We start from the raw sequence: 20,713 nt of genomic DNA on the forward strand, positions 1-20,713 counted from the left end.
GGTTTTTTTCATACCTCTGGATTACCCCCAACTGAATCAAGACATCAAGTATATCTATAGTCGGGGATTGTACCACCCAGGCACATCGATTTGGAGCTAATTATCAGCTCCATAAATTGTAAGTGCAATTCCCTTATTCTGTTTCACCAAATTACCTACTTACTACACTATATTTTTCACTTTGTCCTCTTTTTTTGTTAAATATTGGTCCACACTGACCTGGATTTGAGGACACTCTCAAGGCTATGCTCCCCTTTATTCCTTCACAAGGAATAGAATGGGGTTACCCAAGCTGCTTGTCTGAATATTTAACAAGCGCTGGAAACCATCTATTTTGTACTATTTATAACTAAAATTATTTTATTTATGGTAAGATAATAGAATGCCACTCTGTATATGGATAATGATATATAGGTTTAGGCAGTTTCTCAAGCACTGAAGGGGTTGTAAAACAATGGCTGCTAGATTTTCCCAAGCACCGCTCCTCATTACCTTCCTTATAGGCCTCTGCTGAGAACCCCTTCACACAGGACAGGTTTTGTCCAGTGAAGGGCCCATTTTTGTTGTTGTGCCTTCTTTGAGAGGGATGGAATATACCCACTTACTGGAAAATGGAGTTTTGTAAGCGCAAGTAAACAGAAAATGTAATTTAAAATGCTGTGTGAAGGGCCGGCGTGGATTTCAACTCTGAGAGAGGCCATTACAGGACTCATTCCCATTTCTGTAGCCATTTCAGAAGTGGAACGGAAAGAGAAATTGTTTCCCAGCCTGAGATAAAATGGATCATATTGTGTTTTACTTTGCAACACAATAACCTGACAATGTGGGGGCTGGGTCACCATTCAGACCACACTGCAAGTGACCAAGAAGGTTTTAAAGTTTGTTTGTTTTTTTAAAAGCAAACACCTCATCACTCAAGCTCGACCTCCCCACATTGCCGAGGTGTGGGTGCCAGACCGGATGTAGCGAAAATGCAGCATTTCATGCAACACACATACACATTTCTAAATAAAATCAGAATGTGGCAGCACTAAGCCCAGGTTACATGATACATGGCTCTCTCCTTTTATAATTCTTTATTTTTGTAGTGCAGATAATAACATATATGCAGAAAGTGACATGACATCAAGATTAAGACATTTCAAGAAACAAGATCTAATCGAATCTAATCGAATCTAATCTAGTGCACTTTCTTTGTGTAGTAACAGTGAAACAGGTATAATACACAGTCAGAAGTCAAACATTGTCGGGTAATATTATGATATACTGACAGCTGTATGCTTAGACTGCATTAAAAGCAGGCTTGCTTAAGATAGGTTAATGTAGCTAGTGTGAAGATTGACCATCCGGGGAGCCCCTGCATAATGACAGTGACATGCCAATGCAAATCCGAAATCCGGGAATAATGAGAACAGAAACAGAAATAAAAGTATGATTAAAGAAAACAAAAGACATTTCACATTTGCTGTATACAATATGAGCCAATCTCCGGGCAGCCCACACCCTCCGATGGGAAATACTTTTATTTTTCTGGCCATACCGTCATCTTAGTATTCAGCCCGGTAGGGAGTCCCTGCATTGCCCGCTGGAGGTGGTGATGTAGGATGTTCAGTTCCAGGCTCTGAGGGAGGTTTCACATGCAGACCCCAACGATCCAGACAAGCGGAAGGGCACGATGCAGCCCGCTTCCTTCGTTGGTGTGCAGTTTTTAGCCTCCAGGTTCGGGCCCATTCCCGGGTTGACGTTGCTGACTTGCGACGCGGTGAAGTGATCCGTTCTGCACCTCATGTTGCAGAGAGGAATGTAAGCGCTGGTGGATTTTTCTCCAGAAATCTTCAAAGAGCTTGTCAAGCTTGAGTAGGGTATCCGCTGGTTTGCTGCAGCGATCTAGAGGGCACATTGCATCCGCCATTGGGGTGGTGTGCTGGCTTGATGTAGCTTTGGTTTAACTCCATGGGGAGTTGCAGGCTAGACAATGGGCCTCCTAGAGATGGACCGGGATCACCCCCATTGGTCCAAACGGGGGGGGGGGGGGAAGGGGCAGCAGGAGGATGCAGTGGGTGTCCAGCCCCTCACAGACAGGGAGAGCGGCCGTCCCTCCCGTCTGCCTAGGCTGCTAGGCCGCACTTCTGCCTTCGGCAATATTTGTAGCTGACACAGCTTTCAGCTGCTCCCGAGTGAACTGTCCAGATCAGAAATCCAGTAAGTCCCTGCCATGAGTAGATTAATTCTGCTGGATGGCCATAAGTTAGGCAATAGTGAAGACCAGACGAGGAGCTCAAGCAGAACACGTCTGGTCGCCATGAGTGTCACGATACAGGGCTCTCCTGTAGGAAATATCCAGGTATCAGAATATGAACTATATCCCTCAGCTTGTGCTAATCTAACACAGTGACAGAAAAGTAATGTCAATGAACGTTTCAGAGGAAAGGCACCATGAGCTGTGCCCTCATGTTTCCCTTTTTAGTTCTGTGACAGATTCCCTGTCCCTGGATTAAAAAGCTTTCAGTTCCATTTGTCTGTCTGTTCGGTAGATTGCATTCCCCTCGTATTCTAACATTATCACATTCGACTAGCGAACAACCGCACCAACCAGGGACAACCCGGGAGCTTGTTAACACCTATTAACACCTTGGAACGGTTCTCACCGCAGTGATCTAATTGTTCGTCTGGGTGGCCGCAATCCCTATGGACAACCACGAGGTGGCGGCCATCTTGTTCGCATGAACGCAGGCAGCGGTGTTTTGCGCATGAATCTCATGGAACTGAAATCGGACACAGAAACTCCCGAAAACCGCTGGACTTTCATCATCGCCTGTATTCAATTCTACACAATTTAAAAGGACACTGTTTGGTGGAATCGTTCGTCTGAACAAGGGGAACAAGCTCCAGGGTAAGACTATTGACTATGTTCGGTAGTTTGTTCGTTTTTAAACTACCGAACTAGACCGACCGCTAGCCCTTATTCTATGGAACTATTTTGGGCATAGGACCATGCGGGGCTATCAGGGGATATAACATTTTGTGGGGATTTTGTATGTTTTAAAGGTATTTTGGGGGTTTTATAAAAATGTGTGTTTTTGTGTCTGGAGATAATTGAGTTAATACAGTACTTATCTCCCAGGTACAGAGGAGGGATTAACCTAGTTTGTATGGGAGTGTCCTGGATCTGAGAGCCAAAGTAATTGTGTATTTGTTTCTGCTGTGGTTTACTCTCAGGTCCAGGGGGAGTGCCCTCTGCATGGGGACTGTCATAAAAGGCCAAGTGTGGTCCCATTAAAATGAGTTCACTTCACCCTCAACACAGAGCCTCGTCTCGTGATTGTAGGGAACAGCTATACCTGCTATACCTGCTTTGGATTGCTATACTGGCTATAATCACTAGCTCTTGTAAGAGCTACACAGTTGTGCCAGCTGGACTCTCTTGAGTAGGAGAAGTCCACCCACTGGAAGCTGGATCCTGGGCTTGGGTCCAGGGTGGGTGGAGGACAGCGGGACCCCAGCCAAGCTACGGCGGCTAACGGTATGGTGCTTATGGTGTCCGGTGCGGTGCTTATAGTACTCCAGGCTACTAGGATGCAGCGATTGGCGGAGGCACCCAATCAGGGTGCCAGGCGGTCCGTCACAAGTTCCATTATTCAGATTGCAAGATATAGCCCTTTATATGTCTAACTGTAAAACCAGATAGACTTCAATTAACATACTACATACATATAGTCATCATTACAAACTGGGGCCCCCATTACCCTGCACACACTATCAATTCTCTATGGAGGTCAATAAGTGGACATGACTAATGTGGCTCGGTTTGGACACAAGCATTCCACAGGACAGCAGATTCATCCTATAGATGACGTAAGACATCATGGGCCCTAGGCAGAGAACATAATTAGGACCCCCTTAATGCATGCATACTCCCAGTTCTGGGTTATGGGCTATGAAGCAGTTAATATCTAGCACTCCCTCCTGCTGCCCCTTAAATGACAGATCTCAGTCTAGGTCACTTTAACAGTGGATCTCGCACTGCCCCAAGCTGCTGTGACTCCCATCATATTTAATATCCAGCGATATATATATCTGTCCTTCCTCTTTCCTTAAACATGGAATGGACATAATAAATAAAAAAAATTCTGAAGCTCAGTAGACTGGAGTACCTAGGAAGCTCTGTACACACACTGACCACGCTCTGTTTGCAATGATGCCCAGAGCCTGCAATCTGGCACTTCTTATACCCAGCAGATTGTTCCCTGGCATTGCTCTGGAACAGAGAGGCTGTGACATGCTTCGTGCCGAAACAAGTGTCATCCTAGGACGTACGACCAAACCAAGAACTCCTGCCAAGACATCCATTTAACCTCTGTGATTCCTCTCTCAGAGCAGAGGATGGGATGAGCTCAGGGTCTAAACATGCTCTGTATAAATGGCTGGCAAAGAAAGAGTTAGCAGTGACTATTATGAATACTTGAAATTAATGGTGTATGTGCTTAAATAGTAATTCAGCCGTAACCCTGGTCAAATACTGCAAAAACGTAAGCTGGTCTCCATCACAGGAAAAAACTTTTAACCCTACACGTCAATCCATCATATCTCTTTCTAATAGTGGTTAGGTGACATGATAAATCCCTTATCATTACAAAACTTACACAATCATCCCTATACTACAACTCCCATAATCCTGAGCACCTGCTATTTCCATTTCTTACCATGCATGGAGGAGAAGGTGACATTCCCAAAGGATCACATTAACTCTCACCAAGCCTTGGACAAATTGTAGAGAAGAATATGTCTTACTATCTTACTGTGGTAAAGGAATCAGTGGACCCTTATGGACCTCTATGAGTCATCTTGCGTGACACTATGATGTCTATGAAAGCAGATTCAAGTGCTCCAAAAATAGTTCTTGTAGATACACAGTCTATACTACAAGTCATGGAAGCAGCAATGAAAAGATGGGAGTGGTCAAACATTTTTGTACGAGAGCAGGGAATTCCTCAAATCTATGTTCGGGGAAATTTCCCCGAACATAGATTAGAGGGATTCCCTGCTCTGGTGCGTACGTCTATGTTTGGGGAAGTTTACTCGAACATAGACAAATGCACCAGAGCAGGGAATCCCTTAACTCCTCACTTACCGACCGATTTGTTCTACGACCATGTCATAGGAAGGGAACCCAGTCGATAAGTGAGGAGTGTCTATATTATATATGTGTGATATATTTTAAAATAATTAAATCATTTTACACGTATTATGTGTGTGTGTGTATGTGTGTGTGTGTGTATTGTAACGGAGCTCCGTGTACTCCGACCGAGTACCCTCCGTTGATGGATGCTCCTAGCGCTTACAGAGGACTCCAAGCACTGCAGACGACACCACAACCACCGCACGCTCCACAACCGCCGGAGCTTAACTGGAGCCGCGCAGTCTTCCTTCCACCCTGGAATGAACCTCCAGCATTCAGGACCGTGTGGGGAAGACCTCTCCTCCAGGAGAGCGTATCCGGAACAAGCTCTTAAAAGAGCTAAGTGATTAAGCTCAGGGGAATATGCAGAGCATAGCAATCCCCAGTGTGATACAGCAATTCCCTCCAATAACGAGACAAGGCTACGTTTTGAAGGGTCAAGAAGAACTGAGGACTGGGACACCCAGCCTGCTTTTTATTACAAAAAGGTACACACAGGACTCTCCCAGGGGGAGGTTGAAATTAACCAATCACCTACATGGTACCACCCCCACGTCTCCTCCCCTCAGATAAACACATAACATAATTATAGCATACAGTAAAAATACAGTTTTCACACATACACTGTAACTTTAAAACTATACATTCAATCTCCATAATAATTACATATTTGAACTCAGCATACATCAAACATAAACACTGCCGCTGGGGGGGAAGGACGACACCTTCAGCTCCCTGGGGTTCACACTGCCGCTGGGGGGGAAGGACGACACCTTCAGCTCCCTGGGGTTCACACTGCCGCTGGGGGGGAAGGACGACACCTTCGGCCCCCTGGGGTTCACACTGCCGCTGGGGAGGAAGGACGGCACCTTCAGCTCCCTGGGGTTCACACTGCTGCTGGGGGGGAAGGGCGACACCTTCGGCCCCCTGGGGTACACACTGCCGCTGGAGATCTGGGTTGGTTGCCCAGCATCCCTGTAGGGCCGGTAGAGAGACCTTCGGTCCCATCTCTACCTGCCATCTGGAGGTCATCGCCGGACCAGTCAGTGAGGTCTGGTTCTGCTTGTCGGGTAGGTTGGGGCTGCACGAAGCTGAGCAGGTGTTGGTAGTCCTGCTCCAGCTCCCACTCCCTTGTTACCAGGTGGGTCATGTCTTTTCTCACCTCGCATTCGTCAGCCCAGACATACATGCCCATCCGGTAGTCGTAGATGTCCCAAAACCTAGACCCCTCTGTGCTGCCAAGATCAATGCTGTCCTCCAAGGCATCCCATAATAGACCCGGGCCATCATAATCATCCCCCTCCGGTAAGTCGTGCTCGGCCGTCCAGGGGGTAAGTCGAATGGTATGCCACCAGAGGGCCTGGTATGCGTTGTCTAGCCAGATCTCTCGCCGTACCAGGGTCTCTAGTCTGGTCACCCACTCATCCAGGGGCTGCTCTCCCAATAGATACATCCGCATCGCCACACGCTTCTGTAGCCGCTGCTCATCACTGGGGAGACTCTCACCTCGCCGCCACTGGGGGTCTTCCAGGGCATCATACCAGAGTTCCTTTCTGTCTGCATCCTGTAATCTGCGGCCGCCTCCTCCTCCTCATCATGGAACGCTGTCCGAAAACTAGCTGATTCCATCCTGCTGTAGCCAGGGGCGCTGTACGGATACTAGCGTTGCCCTCAATTTGTAATTCCAAACGTTACCAGTGTCTCCGAGCTGCTTCTCCTCGCACTAGGACGCCATCCCACCGCTGCCACCAATGTAACGGAGCTCCGTGTACTCCAACCGAGTACCCTCCGTTGATGGATGCTCCTAGCGCTTACAGAGGACTCCAAGCACTGCAGACGACACCACAACCACCACACGCTCCACAACCGCCGGAGCTTAACTGGAGCCGCGCCGTCTTCCTTCCACCCTGGAATGAACCTCCAGCATTCAGGACCGTGTGGGGAAGACCTCTCCTCCAGGAGAGCATATCCAGAACAAGCTCTTAAAAGAGCTAAGTGATTAAGCTCAGGGGAATATGCAGAGCATAGCAATCCCCAGTGTGATACAGCAATTCCCTCCAATAACGAGACAAGGCTACGTTTTGAAGGGTCAAGAAGAACTGAGGACTGGGACACCCAGCCTGCTTTTTATTACAAAAAGGTACACACAGGACACTCCCAGGGGGAGGTTGAAATTAACCAATCACCTACATGGTACCACCCCCACGTCTCCTCCCCTCAGATAAACACATAACATAATTATAGCATACAGTAAAAATACAGTTTTCACACATACACTGTAACTTTAAAACTATACATTCAATCTCCATAATAATTACATATTCAGACTCAGCATACATCAAACATAAACACTTCCAAAAATCAGCCAAATCCCTCCAGTGGATCAAAAGTTAGCTGGAAGTCCCTTTATGACCGACCGCAAGCACAATTTCCTGCCCAAAACAGTTCCATAGATTTGGGCTGTGCGGTCGGTCAATTTCATGCGGAAAAATGACTAAGTCCCATTTCGAACGGTCTCTGGAGCTGAAAAACGAAGTGTAGGAGAAGGTAAGGGTCAGCGGTGTTCGGTAAAATGTGTAGCCGATTTCAGTTCCACAGAATCTTTAGCATACACCGCTGACCGCGTTCGACTGAACAAAGATGGCCGCCGCCACGTGCAATTAACCGGCAGTAACCTCACAGCCTGGGAGGTAAATTGCCTGCACACTTTAGCTTCTGGGTGGTCCGCCTGTGTGGTACTTGGTTCAGTAAGCCCTATTTACTGAACCAAGTGGGAGAGAGCCAGGGGCAAGTTATTTTACAGGTCTGGGGACATAGTCTTAAAGGGGCATTTTCAGCAAAGTCACAATATGTCCCCAGACGGTTCTTAAAGGGCCATACACACCCAATAAAAGTTAATACGTTTTCAGGGGCACAATCTTCCAGGGGCCATAGTCATGAGGAAGGAGGCTGGCAAATAGGCTTCTCCACAATCCAGGGAAGCAGGGCAATTTTCCATTTAAAGGGCCAGTTACAAATAGCGATTTGTAACATGTATATATATATATGTGTGTGTGTGTGTGTGTGTGTGTATATACATATATATATATATATATGTATATATATATATGTATAATATATACACACGCACGTATTATATATATATATAAATTTTAAAACCAAAACGTTTATACAAAAACAAATAAAACCGCTAACTTTGGCCAGCGTTTGTGACAAAGTGGCTACTACAAAAGACTGGACATGCCAGCTTGGAAATAGCAAAGTGCTACTTGGGCTTAAAAAAAGCTAACATCGTGCTAACATTGGGCATTTCTAAAATCAGGACACAATTTAGAAACTATTTAGCATGGGTGTTGTAGATGCGTAACAGATTTTGGGGGCCAAAGTTCGAAAAAGTGTTTTGTTTTTTTAAAAAATTTCATCATATTTTATGATTTTTTTTATAGTAAATTAAACGATATGATAAAAATAATGGTATCTTTAGAAAGACCATTTAATGGCGAGAAAAACGGTATATAATATGTGTGGGTACAGTACATGATTAGTAGTGTAACTAACCCCCTCCCATTACTAACGTACCATAGTAGTGTTACTAACCTCTTCCCATTACTAACGTACCATAGTGTTACTAACCCTCCCCAGTTCTCCTAACGTACCATAGTAGTGTTACTAACCCTCCCCAGTTCTCCTAACGTACCATAGTAGTGTTACTAACCCTCCCCAGTACTAACGTACCATAGTAGTGTTACTAACCCTCCCCAGTACTATCTTACTATAGTAGTGATACTAACCCTCCCCAGTACTAACGTACCATAGTAGTGTTACTAACCCTCCCCAGTACTAACGTACCATAGTAGTGTTACTAACCTCTTCCCATTACTAACGTACCATAGTGTTACTAACCCTCCCCAGTACTAACGTACCATAGTAGTGATACTAACCCTCCCCAGTTCTCCTAACGTACCATAGTAGTGTTATAACTATCTTATAACATTATACACAGCATAATTCCTGTCTCCTTCTCTTGCCCTGCCCTTCACTTAAATATTCAACCTTTCCCTCTTTTCCGGCATATTTCTGGCACCCTTGCATACAACCATCACCCCGATTTTAAGAAGCCAAACCTTGACCCTAACTCCCCATCCAACATCCACCCTATCTCGCTATTACCATTTGCCTCCAAGAAGCTTGAGAGCTTTAAGTACGCTAGATTGACGGACTACCTTGAATCCAACTCACAACTCTCTGCTCGACCCACTTCACTCTGGATTCCACACACGTCACTCTGTCGAAATGGCTCTGACCAAAGTACCAAATTATTTCATAGCTGCTAAATCCAGTGGTCGCTACTTTATTCTAATTCTCCTTGACCATTTTGCTACTTCTGACTCTGTTGATCATCAACAACTTTTTCTCTCCTCTGTAATCTCGGTCTACGAGGCTGTGCTCTTTCCTGGTTCTCCTTCTACTTCTCCCAGCACTCTTTCAGTATGTAAATTTCTGACTTTTCCCCTTCTCCGCAACTCCTCTTTGCTGGTGTTCCCCAATATTCTGTCCTTGGTCCTCCACTGCTCTCGATCTATACTGCCTCTTTGGTAAACACATCAGCTCTTTTAGGTATTTCTACCCTTCAGGCTGTTAGTTTAGAGTGCAGCACTTGTGATCCAGCGTGAGGTGAATATCCCTCGATTAGCGTGTATAAAATCCGCTTACCCTTAATATATGACTTTTATATGACTACATAGAAAAAAACAGAAGAAAGATACAAATAATAGTGCAATATTGTATGCATCGGAGAGTTAATTTGTGAGTTATAAATACGGATAAACTCACATATTTAAGAGCCTTTTGGAGCTCTAAGGCTCTAAACTTCCAGGTGTCTGTGTCTTTAAGGTAGATCACATAACCTTCTTGTAGTTGAATGATAGGTGTATTTGTCCCCACGTCATATATGGTCAATAGATACAGAGAAAGAAAAGTGATACTCTAAGTGCAGTATATCCAATGGTGACTGTGAACAGGAATAATGCATAAAAATGCTCACCTTGTGAAAAGCCTTATGGAAACTGGCTCTAAGTGTATGAAGCCTAGTGTCAATTTCTGGGGTGACACTTTCCCTTAACTGGAATCACAGGGCAGGATATCGTTGATGGTTCAAGTAAATGTATTACAAAATATGATTAAAAATAGCTATGTAATACAAAAATAGAGAATTGTTGTAACAGTAACAATAACAAATACACACTATAGCTGGTGGCCAAAATACAGAACCACTATTAGCCGAGACGCGTTTCGCTGTGAAACCGGCTTCCTCAGTAAGCTCTTGTTTACTTGTGTCTATTCCGCGCTTTTTATATCCTCATTCTCCCGCCCAAAGTCCAATTATCCAATCCGTTGTCTGTTGTAGTTCTTCTGACGCTCGCGAATAGCGAGACAACATTTCCGGTCTGTAGAGGGAAATACAAATCTCTTGATGCTTAGCGAGTTCTTAGTATTTCCGGTTTGTCTGTGAGTCTAATGGGCATTACCGTTGCCGCAATGTCCTTCCAACATAGTCTATTTTCGGCTCAAATTAACAGCATAAAAAAGATAAAGACTTCAAATACATATCCAATGTAACCACATACATATACCAGTGTCACCGATATCTGTTGCCACATTGCACCTCAGTGATCGTGAGAGAATCTATAGAGATAGTTGTGAGCTACCTTATATATATTGAATCACATGTGGAAAACATATTCATTTTGTCCTTTTCACATAATGTATCTTCCTCAAACATGATGTCTTTACGGGATATGATTTTAGAATGGCTGATATTTATAATGGTTAATATTCTTAGATTGTTCTTTTACGGGGCATATTTTATTTTTGTACTGTGAAACATCATTTATTTAATTAATAATTCCATCTGGAGATTAATGTGGACTTTATATAAAATCTTAATAACAATCGCTAATGGCTATCCATCCAATCAAATCAAACCTATAACAATCGCTAATGGCTATCCATCCAATCAAATCAAACCTATAACAATCGCTAATGGCTATTCATCCAATCAAATCAAACCTATAACAATCGCTAATGGCTATCCATCCAATCAAATCAAACCTATAACAATCGCTAATGGCTATTCATCCAATCAAATCAAACCTATAACAATCGCTAATGGCTATCCATCCAATCAAATCAAACCTATAACAATCGCTAATGGCTATCCATCCAATCAAATCAAACCTATAACAATCGCTAATGGCTATCCATCCAATCAAATCAAACCTATAACAATCACTAATGGTTATTTATCCAATCAAATCAAACCAATAACAATCGCTAATGGCTATTCATCCAATCAAATCAAACCTATAACAATCGCTAATGGCTATCCATCCAATCAAATCAAACCTATTACAATCCCTAATGGCTATTCATCCAATCAAATCAAACCTATAACAATCGCTAATGGCTATTCATCCAATCAAATCAAACCTATAACAATCACTAATGGCTATCCATCCAATCAAATCAAACCTATTACAATCACTAATGGCTATCCATCCAATCAAATCAAACCTATAACAATCACTAATGGTTATTTATCCAATCAAATCAAACCAATAACAATCGCTAATGGCTATCCATCCAATCAAATCAAACCTATTACAATCCCTAATGGCTATCCATCCAATCAAATCAAACCTATAACAATCGCTAATGGCTATTCATCCAATCAAATCAAACCTATAACAATCGCTAATGGCTATTCATCCAATCAAATCAAACCTATAACAACCGCTAATGGCTATCCATCCAATCAAATCAAACCTATAAAAACCGCTAATGGTTATCCATCCAATCAAATCAAACCTATAACAATCGCTAATGGCTATCCATCCAATCAAATCAAACCTATTACAATCCCTAATGGCTATTCATCCAATCAAATCAAACCTATAACAATCGCTAATGGCTATTCATCCAATCAAATCAAACCTATAACAATCGCTAATGGCTATTCATCCAATCAAATCAAACCTATAACAACCGCTAATGGCTATCCATCCAATTAAATCAAACCTATAACAACCGCTAATGGCTATCCATCCAATCAAATCAAACCTATAACAACCGCTAATGGCTATCCATCCAATCAAATCAAACCTATTACAATCCCTAATGGCTATTCATCCAATCAAATCAAACCTATAACAATCGCTAATGGCTATCCATCCAATCAAATCAAACCTATTACAATCCCTAATGGCTATTCATCCAATCAAATCAAACCTATAACAATCACTAATGGCTATCCATCCAATCAAATCAAACCTATAACAATCGCTAATGGCTATTCATCCAATCAAATCAAACCTATAACAACCGCTAATGGCTATCCATCCAATCAAATCAAACCTATAACAACCGCTAATGGCTATCCATCCAATTAAATCAAACCTATAACAACCGCTAATGGCTATCCATCCAATCAAATCAAACCTATAACAACCGCTAATGGGTATCCATCCAATTAAATCAAACCTATAACAATCGCTAATGGCTATCCATCCAATCAAATCAAACCTATAACAATCGCTAATGGCTATCCATCCAATCAAATCAAACCAATAACAATCACTAATGGCTATCCATCCAATCAAATCAAACCTATAACAATCGCTAATGGCTATCCATCCAATCAAATCAAACCTATAAAAAAACACTAATGGCTATCCATCCAATCAAATCAAACCTATAACAATCGCTAATGGCTATCCATCCAATCAAATCAGACCTATAACAATCGCTAACGGCTATCCATCCAATCAAATCAAACCAATAACAATCGCTAATGGCTATCCATCCAATCAAATCAAACCTATAACAATCGCTAATGGCTATCCATCCAATCAAATCAAACCTATAACAATCGCTAACGGCTATCCATCCAATCAAATCAAACCAATAACAATCGCTAATGGCTATCCATCCAATCAAATCAAACCTATAACAATCGCTAATGACTATCCATCCAATCAAATCAAACCTATAACAATTGCTAATGGCTATCCATCCAATCAAATCAAACCTATTACAATCCCTAATGGCTATTCATCCAATCAAATCAAACCAATAACAATCGCTAATGGCTATCCATCCAATCAAATCAAACCTATTACAATCCCTAATGGCTATTCATCCAATCAAATCAAACCTATAACAATCACTAATGGCTATCCATCCAATCAAATCAAACCTATAACAATCGCTAATGGCTATTCATCCAATCAAATCAAACGTATAACAACCGCTAATGGCTATCCATCCAATCAAATCAAACCTATAACAACCGCTAATGGCTATCCATCCAATTAAATCAAACCTATAACAACCGCTAATGGCTATCCATCCAATCAAATCAAACCTATAACAACCGCTAATGGCTATCCATCCAATTAAATCAAACCTATAACAATCGCTAATGGCTATCCATCCAATCAAATCAAACCTATAACAATCGCTAATGGCTATCCATCCAATCAAATCAAACCAATAACAATCACTAATGGCTATCCATCCAATCAAATCAAACCTATAACAATCGCTAATGGCTATCCATCCAATCAAATCAAACCTATAAAAAAACACTAATGGCTATCCATCCAATCAAATCAAACCTATAACAATCGCTAATGGCTATCCATCCAATCAAATCAGACCTATAACAATCGCTAACGGCTATCCATCCAATCAAATCAAACCAATAACAATCGCTAATGGCTATCCATCCAATCAAATCAAACCTATAACAATCGCTAATGGCTATCCATCCAATCAAATCAAACCTATAACAATCGCTAACGGCTATCCATCCAATCAAATCAAACCAATAACAATCGCTAATGGCTATCCATCCAATCAAATCAAACCTATAACAATCGCTAATGACTATCCATCCAATCAAATCAAACCTATAACAATTGCTAATGGCTATCCATCCAATCAAATCAAACCTATAACAACCGCTAATGGCTATCCATCCAATCAAATCAAACCTATAACAATCGCTAATGGCTATCCATCCAATCAAATCAAACCTATAACAACCGCTAATGGCTATCCATCCAATCAAATCAAACCTATAACAATCACTAATGGCTATTCATCCAATCAAATCAAACCAATAACAATCGCTAATGGCTACCCATCCAATCAAATCAAACCTATAACAATCGCTAATGGCTATCCTTCCAATCAAATCAAACCTATAACAATCACTAATGGCTATCCATCCAATCAAATCAAACCTATAACAATCGCTAATGGCTATCCATCCAATCAAATCAAACCTATAACAATCGCTAATGGCTATTCATCCAATCAAATCAAACCTATAACAATCACTAATGGCTATTCATCCAATCAAATCAAACCTATAACAATCACTAATGGCTATTCATCCAATCAAATCAAACCTATAACAACCGCTAATGGCTATCCATCCAATCAAATAAAATCTATAACAATCGCTAATGGCTATCCATCCAATCAAATCAAACCTATAACAATCGCTAATGGCTATTCATCCAATCAAATCAAACCTATAACAATCGCTAATGGCTATCCATCCAATCAAATCAAACCTATAACAATCGCTAATGGCTATCCATCCAATCAAATCAAACCTATAACAATCGCTAATAGCTATTCATCCAATCAAATCAAACCTATAACAATCGCTAATGGCTATCCATCCAATCAAATCAAACCAATAACAATCGCTAATGGCTATTCATCCAATCAAATCAAACCTATAACAACCGCTAATGGCTATCCATCCAATCAAATCAAACCTATAACAATCGCTAATGGCTATCCATCCATTCAAATAAAACCTATAACAACCGCTAATGGCTATTCATCCAATCAAATAAAACCTATAACAATCACTAATGGCTATCCATCCAATCAAATCAAACCTATAACAATCACTAATGGCTATTCATCCAATCAAATCAAACCTATAACAACCGCTAATGGCTATTCGTCCAATCAAATCAAACCTATAACAATCGCTAATGGCTATCCATCCAATCAAATCAAACCTATAACAATCACTAATGGCTATTCATCCAATCAAATCAAACCTATAACAATCGCTGATGGCTATCCATCCAATCAAATCAAACCTATAACAACCATTAATGGCTATTCATCCAATCAAATCAAACCTTTAACAATCGCTAATGGCTATCCATCCAATCAAATCAAACCTATCACAACCATTAATGGCTATTCATCCAATCAAATCAAACCTATAACAATCGCTAATGGCTATTCATCCAATCAAATCAAACCTATAACAACCATTAATGGCTATTCATCCAATCAAATCAAACTTTTAACAATCGCTAATGGCTATCCATCCAATCAAATCAAACTTATAACAACCGCTAATGGCTATCTATCCAATCAAATCAAACCTATAACAACCGCTAATGGCTATTCATCCAATCAAATCAAACCTATAACAACCATTAATGGCTATTCATCCAATCAAATCAAACCTATAACAATCGCTAATTGCTATCCATCCAATCAAATCAAACTTATAACAACCGCTAATGGCTATCTATCCAATCAAATCAAACCTATAACAATCACTAATGGCTATCCATCCAATCAAATCAAACCTATAACAATTGCTAATGGCTATCCATCCAATCAAATCAAACCTATAACAACCGCTAATGGCTATCCATCCAATCAAATCAAACCTATAACAATCACTAATGGTTATTCATCCAATCAAATCAAACCTATAACAACCGCTAATGGCTATTCATCCAATCAAATCAAACCTATAACAACCATTAATGGCTATTCATCCAATCAAATCAAACCTATAACAATCGCTAATGGCTATCCATCCAATCAAATCAAACCTATAACAACCGCTAATGGCTATCCATCCAATCAAATCAAACCTATAACAATCACTAATGGTTTTCCATCCAATCAAATCAAACCTATAACAATCGCTAATGGCTATCCATCCAATCAAATCAAACCTATAACAATCGCTGATGGCTATCCATCCAATCAAATCAAACCTATAACAACCGCTAATGGCTATCCATCCAATCAAATCAAACCTATAACAACCGCTAATGGCTATCCATCCAATCAAATCAAACCTATAACAATCGCTAACGGCTATTCATCCAATCAAATCAAACCTATAACAATCGCTAATGGCTATCCATCCAATCAAATCAAACCTATAACAATCACTAATGGTTTTCCATCCAATCAAATCAAACCTATAACAATCTCTAATGGCTATCCATCCAATCAAATCAAACCAATAACAATTGCTAATGGCTATCCATCCAATCAAATCAAACCTATAACAATCGCTAATGGCTATCCATCCAATCAAATCAAACCTATAACAATCACTAATGGTTTTCCATCCAATCAAATCAAACCTATAACAATCGCTAATGGCTATCCATCCAATCAAATCAAACCAATAACAATCGCTAATGGCTATCCATCCAATCAAATCAAACCTATAACAATCACTAATGGTTTTCCATACAATCAAATCAAACCTATAACAATCGCTAATGGCTATCCATCCAATCAAATCAAACTTATAACAACCGCTAATGGATATCTATCCAATCAAATCAAACCTATAACAATCACTAATGGCTATCCATCCAATCAAATCAAACCTATAACAATTGCTAATGGCTATCCATCCAATCAAATCAAACCTATAACAACCGCTAATGGATATCCATCCAATCAAATCAAACCTATAACAATCACTAATGGTTATTCATCCAATCAAATCAAACCTATAACAACCGCTAATGGCTATTCATCCAATCAAATCAAACCTATAACAACCATTAATGGCTATTCATCCAATCAAATCAAACCTATAACAATCGCTAATGGCTATCCATCCAATCAAATCAAACCTATAACAACCGCTAATGGCTATCCATCCAATCAAATCAAACCTATAACAATCACTAATGGTTTTCCATCCAATCAAATCAAACCTATAACAATCGCTAATGGCTATCCATCCAATCAAATCAAACCTATAACAATCGCTGATGGCTATCCATCCAATCAAATCAAACCTATAACAACCGCTAATGGCTATCCATCCAATCAAATCAAACCTATAACAACCGCTAATGGCTATCCATCCAATCAAATCAAACCTATAACAATCGCTAACGGCTATTCATCCAATCAAATCAAACCTATAACAATCGCTAATGGCTATCCATCCAATCAAATCAAACCTATAACAATCACTAATGGTTTTCCATCCAATCAAATCAAACCTATAACAATCGCTAATGGCTATCCATCCAATCAAATCAAACCAATAACAATCGCTAATGGCTATCCATCCAATCAAATCAAACCTATAACAATCACTAATGGTTTTCCATCCAATCAAATCAAACCTATAACAATCGCTAATGGTTTTCCATCCAATCAAATCAAACCTATAACAATCGCTAATGGCAATCCATCCAATCAAATCAAACCAATAACAATTGCTAATGGCTATCCATCCAATCAAATCAAACCTATAACAATCGCTAATGGCTATCCATCCAATCAAATCAAACCTATAACAATCACTAATGGTTTTCCATCCAATCAAATCAAACCTATAACAATCGCTAATGGCTATCCATCCAATCAAATCAAACCAATAACAATCGCTAATGGCTATCCATCCAATCAAATCAAACCTATAACAATCACTAATGGTTTTCCATCCAATCAAATCAAACCTATAACAATCGCTAATGGCTATCCATCCAATCAAATCAAACCAATAACAATCGCTAATGGCTATCCATCCAATCAAATCAAACCTATAACAATCGCTAATGGCTATCCATCCAATCAAATCAAACCAATAACAATCGCTAATGGCTATTCATCCAATCAAATCAAACCTATAACAATAGCTAATGGCTATTCATCCAATCAAATCAAACCTATAACAATCACTAATGGTTATTCATCCAATAAAATCAAACCTATAAAAATCACTAATGGTTATTCATCCAATCAAATCAAACCTATAACAACCGCTAATGGCTATTTATCCAATCAAATCAAACCTATAACAATCGCTAATGGCTATTCATCCAATCAAATCAAACCTATAACAATAGCTAATGGCTATTCATCCAATCAAATCAAACCTATAACAATCACTAATGGTTATTCATCCAATCAAATCAAACCTATAACAATCGCTAATGGCTATCCATCCAATCAAATCAAACCTATAACAATCGCTAATGGCTATCCATCCAATCAAATCAAACCAATAACAATCGCTAATGGCTATCCATCCAATCAAATCAAACCTATTACAATCGGTAATGGCTATCCATCCAATCAAATCAAACCTATAACAACCGCTAATGGCTATTCATCCAATCAAATCAAACCTATAACAATCGCTAATGGCTATCCATCCAATCAAATCAAACCTATAACAATCGCTAATGGCTATTCATCCAATCAAATCAAACCTATAACAACCGCTAATGGCTATCCTTCCAATCAAATCAAACCTATAACAATCGCTAATGGCTATTCATCCAATCAAATCAAACCTATAACAACCGCTAATGGCTATCCTTCCAATCAAATCAAACCTATAACAACCGCTAATGGCTATCCATCCAATCAAATCAAACCAATAACAATCGCTAATGGCTATCCATCCAATCAAGTCAAACCAATAACAATCACTAATGGTTTCCATCCAATCAAATCAAACCTATAACAACCGCTAATGCAGGGCTTGACAAATTTGTTTTGAATATAGGAGCTAGCTAAAAATGTTAGGAGTCAAATTTAATAGAATTCTTAAAGGGACATGATTGTCACCAGGACCACTACAGCTTAATGTAGTGGTTCTGGTGTCTATAGCCTGTCCCTGCAGGTTTTTCAATGTAAACACTGACTTTTCAGAGAAATGGCAGTGTTTACATTGCTTCCTAGTGACACCTCTAGTGACTGTCACTCAGATGTTCACTGGAGGTGCTTCCTGGGTCAGTACTGCAGTGTGCAGCAGCTACATTCAGTCACTCCATGCTATGCATGGAGGCACTAAACATTTCCCATAGAGATGCACTGATTGAACGCCGTGAAAGGTGTGGAAGCGTAATTGCCGTCAAGGTTAGTATACTAAGAAAAATGAGACTGAATTAATTAAAATACTCTAGTGATACAGGTTACAAAAGAATACAGAAGAAAATTGAACAGTACATTAAATGAGCCAGTTGACCATGTGTGCTGTAATAGCCCCAGATATTTAATGGCTGGGATGAAGCATACGCAGTGAGACTTGACGTACTGATATGTTATTACCATGAATAGATATTTGTGAGATAGGCCATGAAAAGGTGATGGCCAGTGACCATGCATATCTTTTTACCCAAATTATATTCTGTATAGATACATGCGCATATTGTGTGCTTATGTACGCTTACTTTTTGGTATAAAAGTTACAAAAGGCTGAAAGACCTACATTGGTATTTCAGCCAAATTTACTAATACTATGTAAAAATTACTTAGTATTAGTAAATTTTGCCCCTACTCGCTATACCGCGAGTAGGGGCATTTCTATTAAACAGTGGCCTGTGGCTGCTCACTGTTAAAATAAAATAAAATAGGGTCCCCCCCTCCCGAGCCCCCACCCGCGACGCGCGAGTGGGGGCTTTTAAACACCTCTGATCCCCCCTCCTGAGCGGCGGGTGGGGCACTAAAGTAAAATGATGGGGGTGAGGACCTATTAAGTAACCAATCAGAGAGTTATGAGTCAAAGTACACAGCGTGGGGAAATTCCAAAGAACTTTCCCACGCTGTGTAAAATGACACAGAGCACTCTGATTGGTAGATTTCAAGCCAACCAATCAGAGTGCTGTGACAGGTAAATGTAGAGACTTACCTGACAGTCTCTTCATTTACCTGTCAGAGCACTCTGATTGGATGGCTTAAACCCACCAATCAGAGTGCTCTGAGCCTAATTGCAGGGCGGGGCAAGGCTTTATAAGCCTTCCCCCGTCCTGCAGAGATCAGTCTGCGTAGAGCCCTCGCCGGATGAAGATGGATTTTTTTTTTGGCGCTCGTTTTTTTTTGGTTTTGTTTTTTAAGTGCGTCGGTTATTATGGCTTTTTATTTGCCCTTTTTTGGGGCTGAAAAAAGAAGATTTTAGAAGAAAGACATCAAATGGTAAGTTTTATTTTTTTTACAGGTACTTAGTTAAAGGTCCCCCCCTCATTATTTTTAGGGTGAGGGGGTAGGTAGGGGTTAATTTTTTGGGGTGGTCGGAGGGGGTGACTAGGGGTTTGGGGACCCATAGTCACCGGGGGGGGGGGTAACATTTTTATTTAGGGCCCCCACCTGCCGCTCAGGGGTGGGGGCCAGGGGGGACACAATAGGTTCCCCCCTATTGGTATTTAGGGCCCC

At 40.7% G+C, this 20,713-nt stretch overlaps 1 protein-coding gene across 1 annotated transcript in view; it reads right to left on the reverse strand.

The window, feature by feature from the left end:
• The window catches only part of GRK5 (G protein-coupled receptor kinase 5), a 165,517-nt gene that overhangs the window by 100,365 nt on the left and 44,439 nt on the right, over nucleotides 1-20,713 (reverse strand). The gene's annotated exons all lie outside the window — the stretch shown is intronic.

The sequence above is a fragment of the Pelobates fuscus genome, chromosome 10, assembly GCF_036172605.1.
Source record: "Pelobates fuscus isolate aPelFus1 chromosome 10, aPelFus1.pri, whole genome shotgun sequence".
NCBI classification, from domain to species: domain Eukaryota; kingdom Metazoa; phylum Chordata; class Amphibia; order Anura; family Pelobatidae; genus Pelobates; species Pelobates fuscus.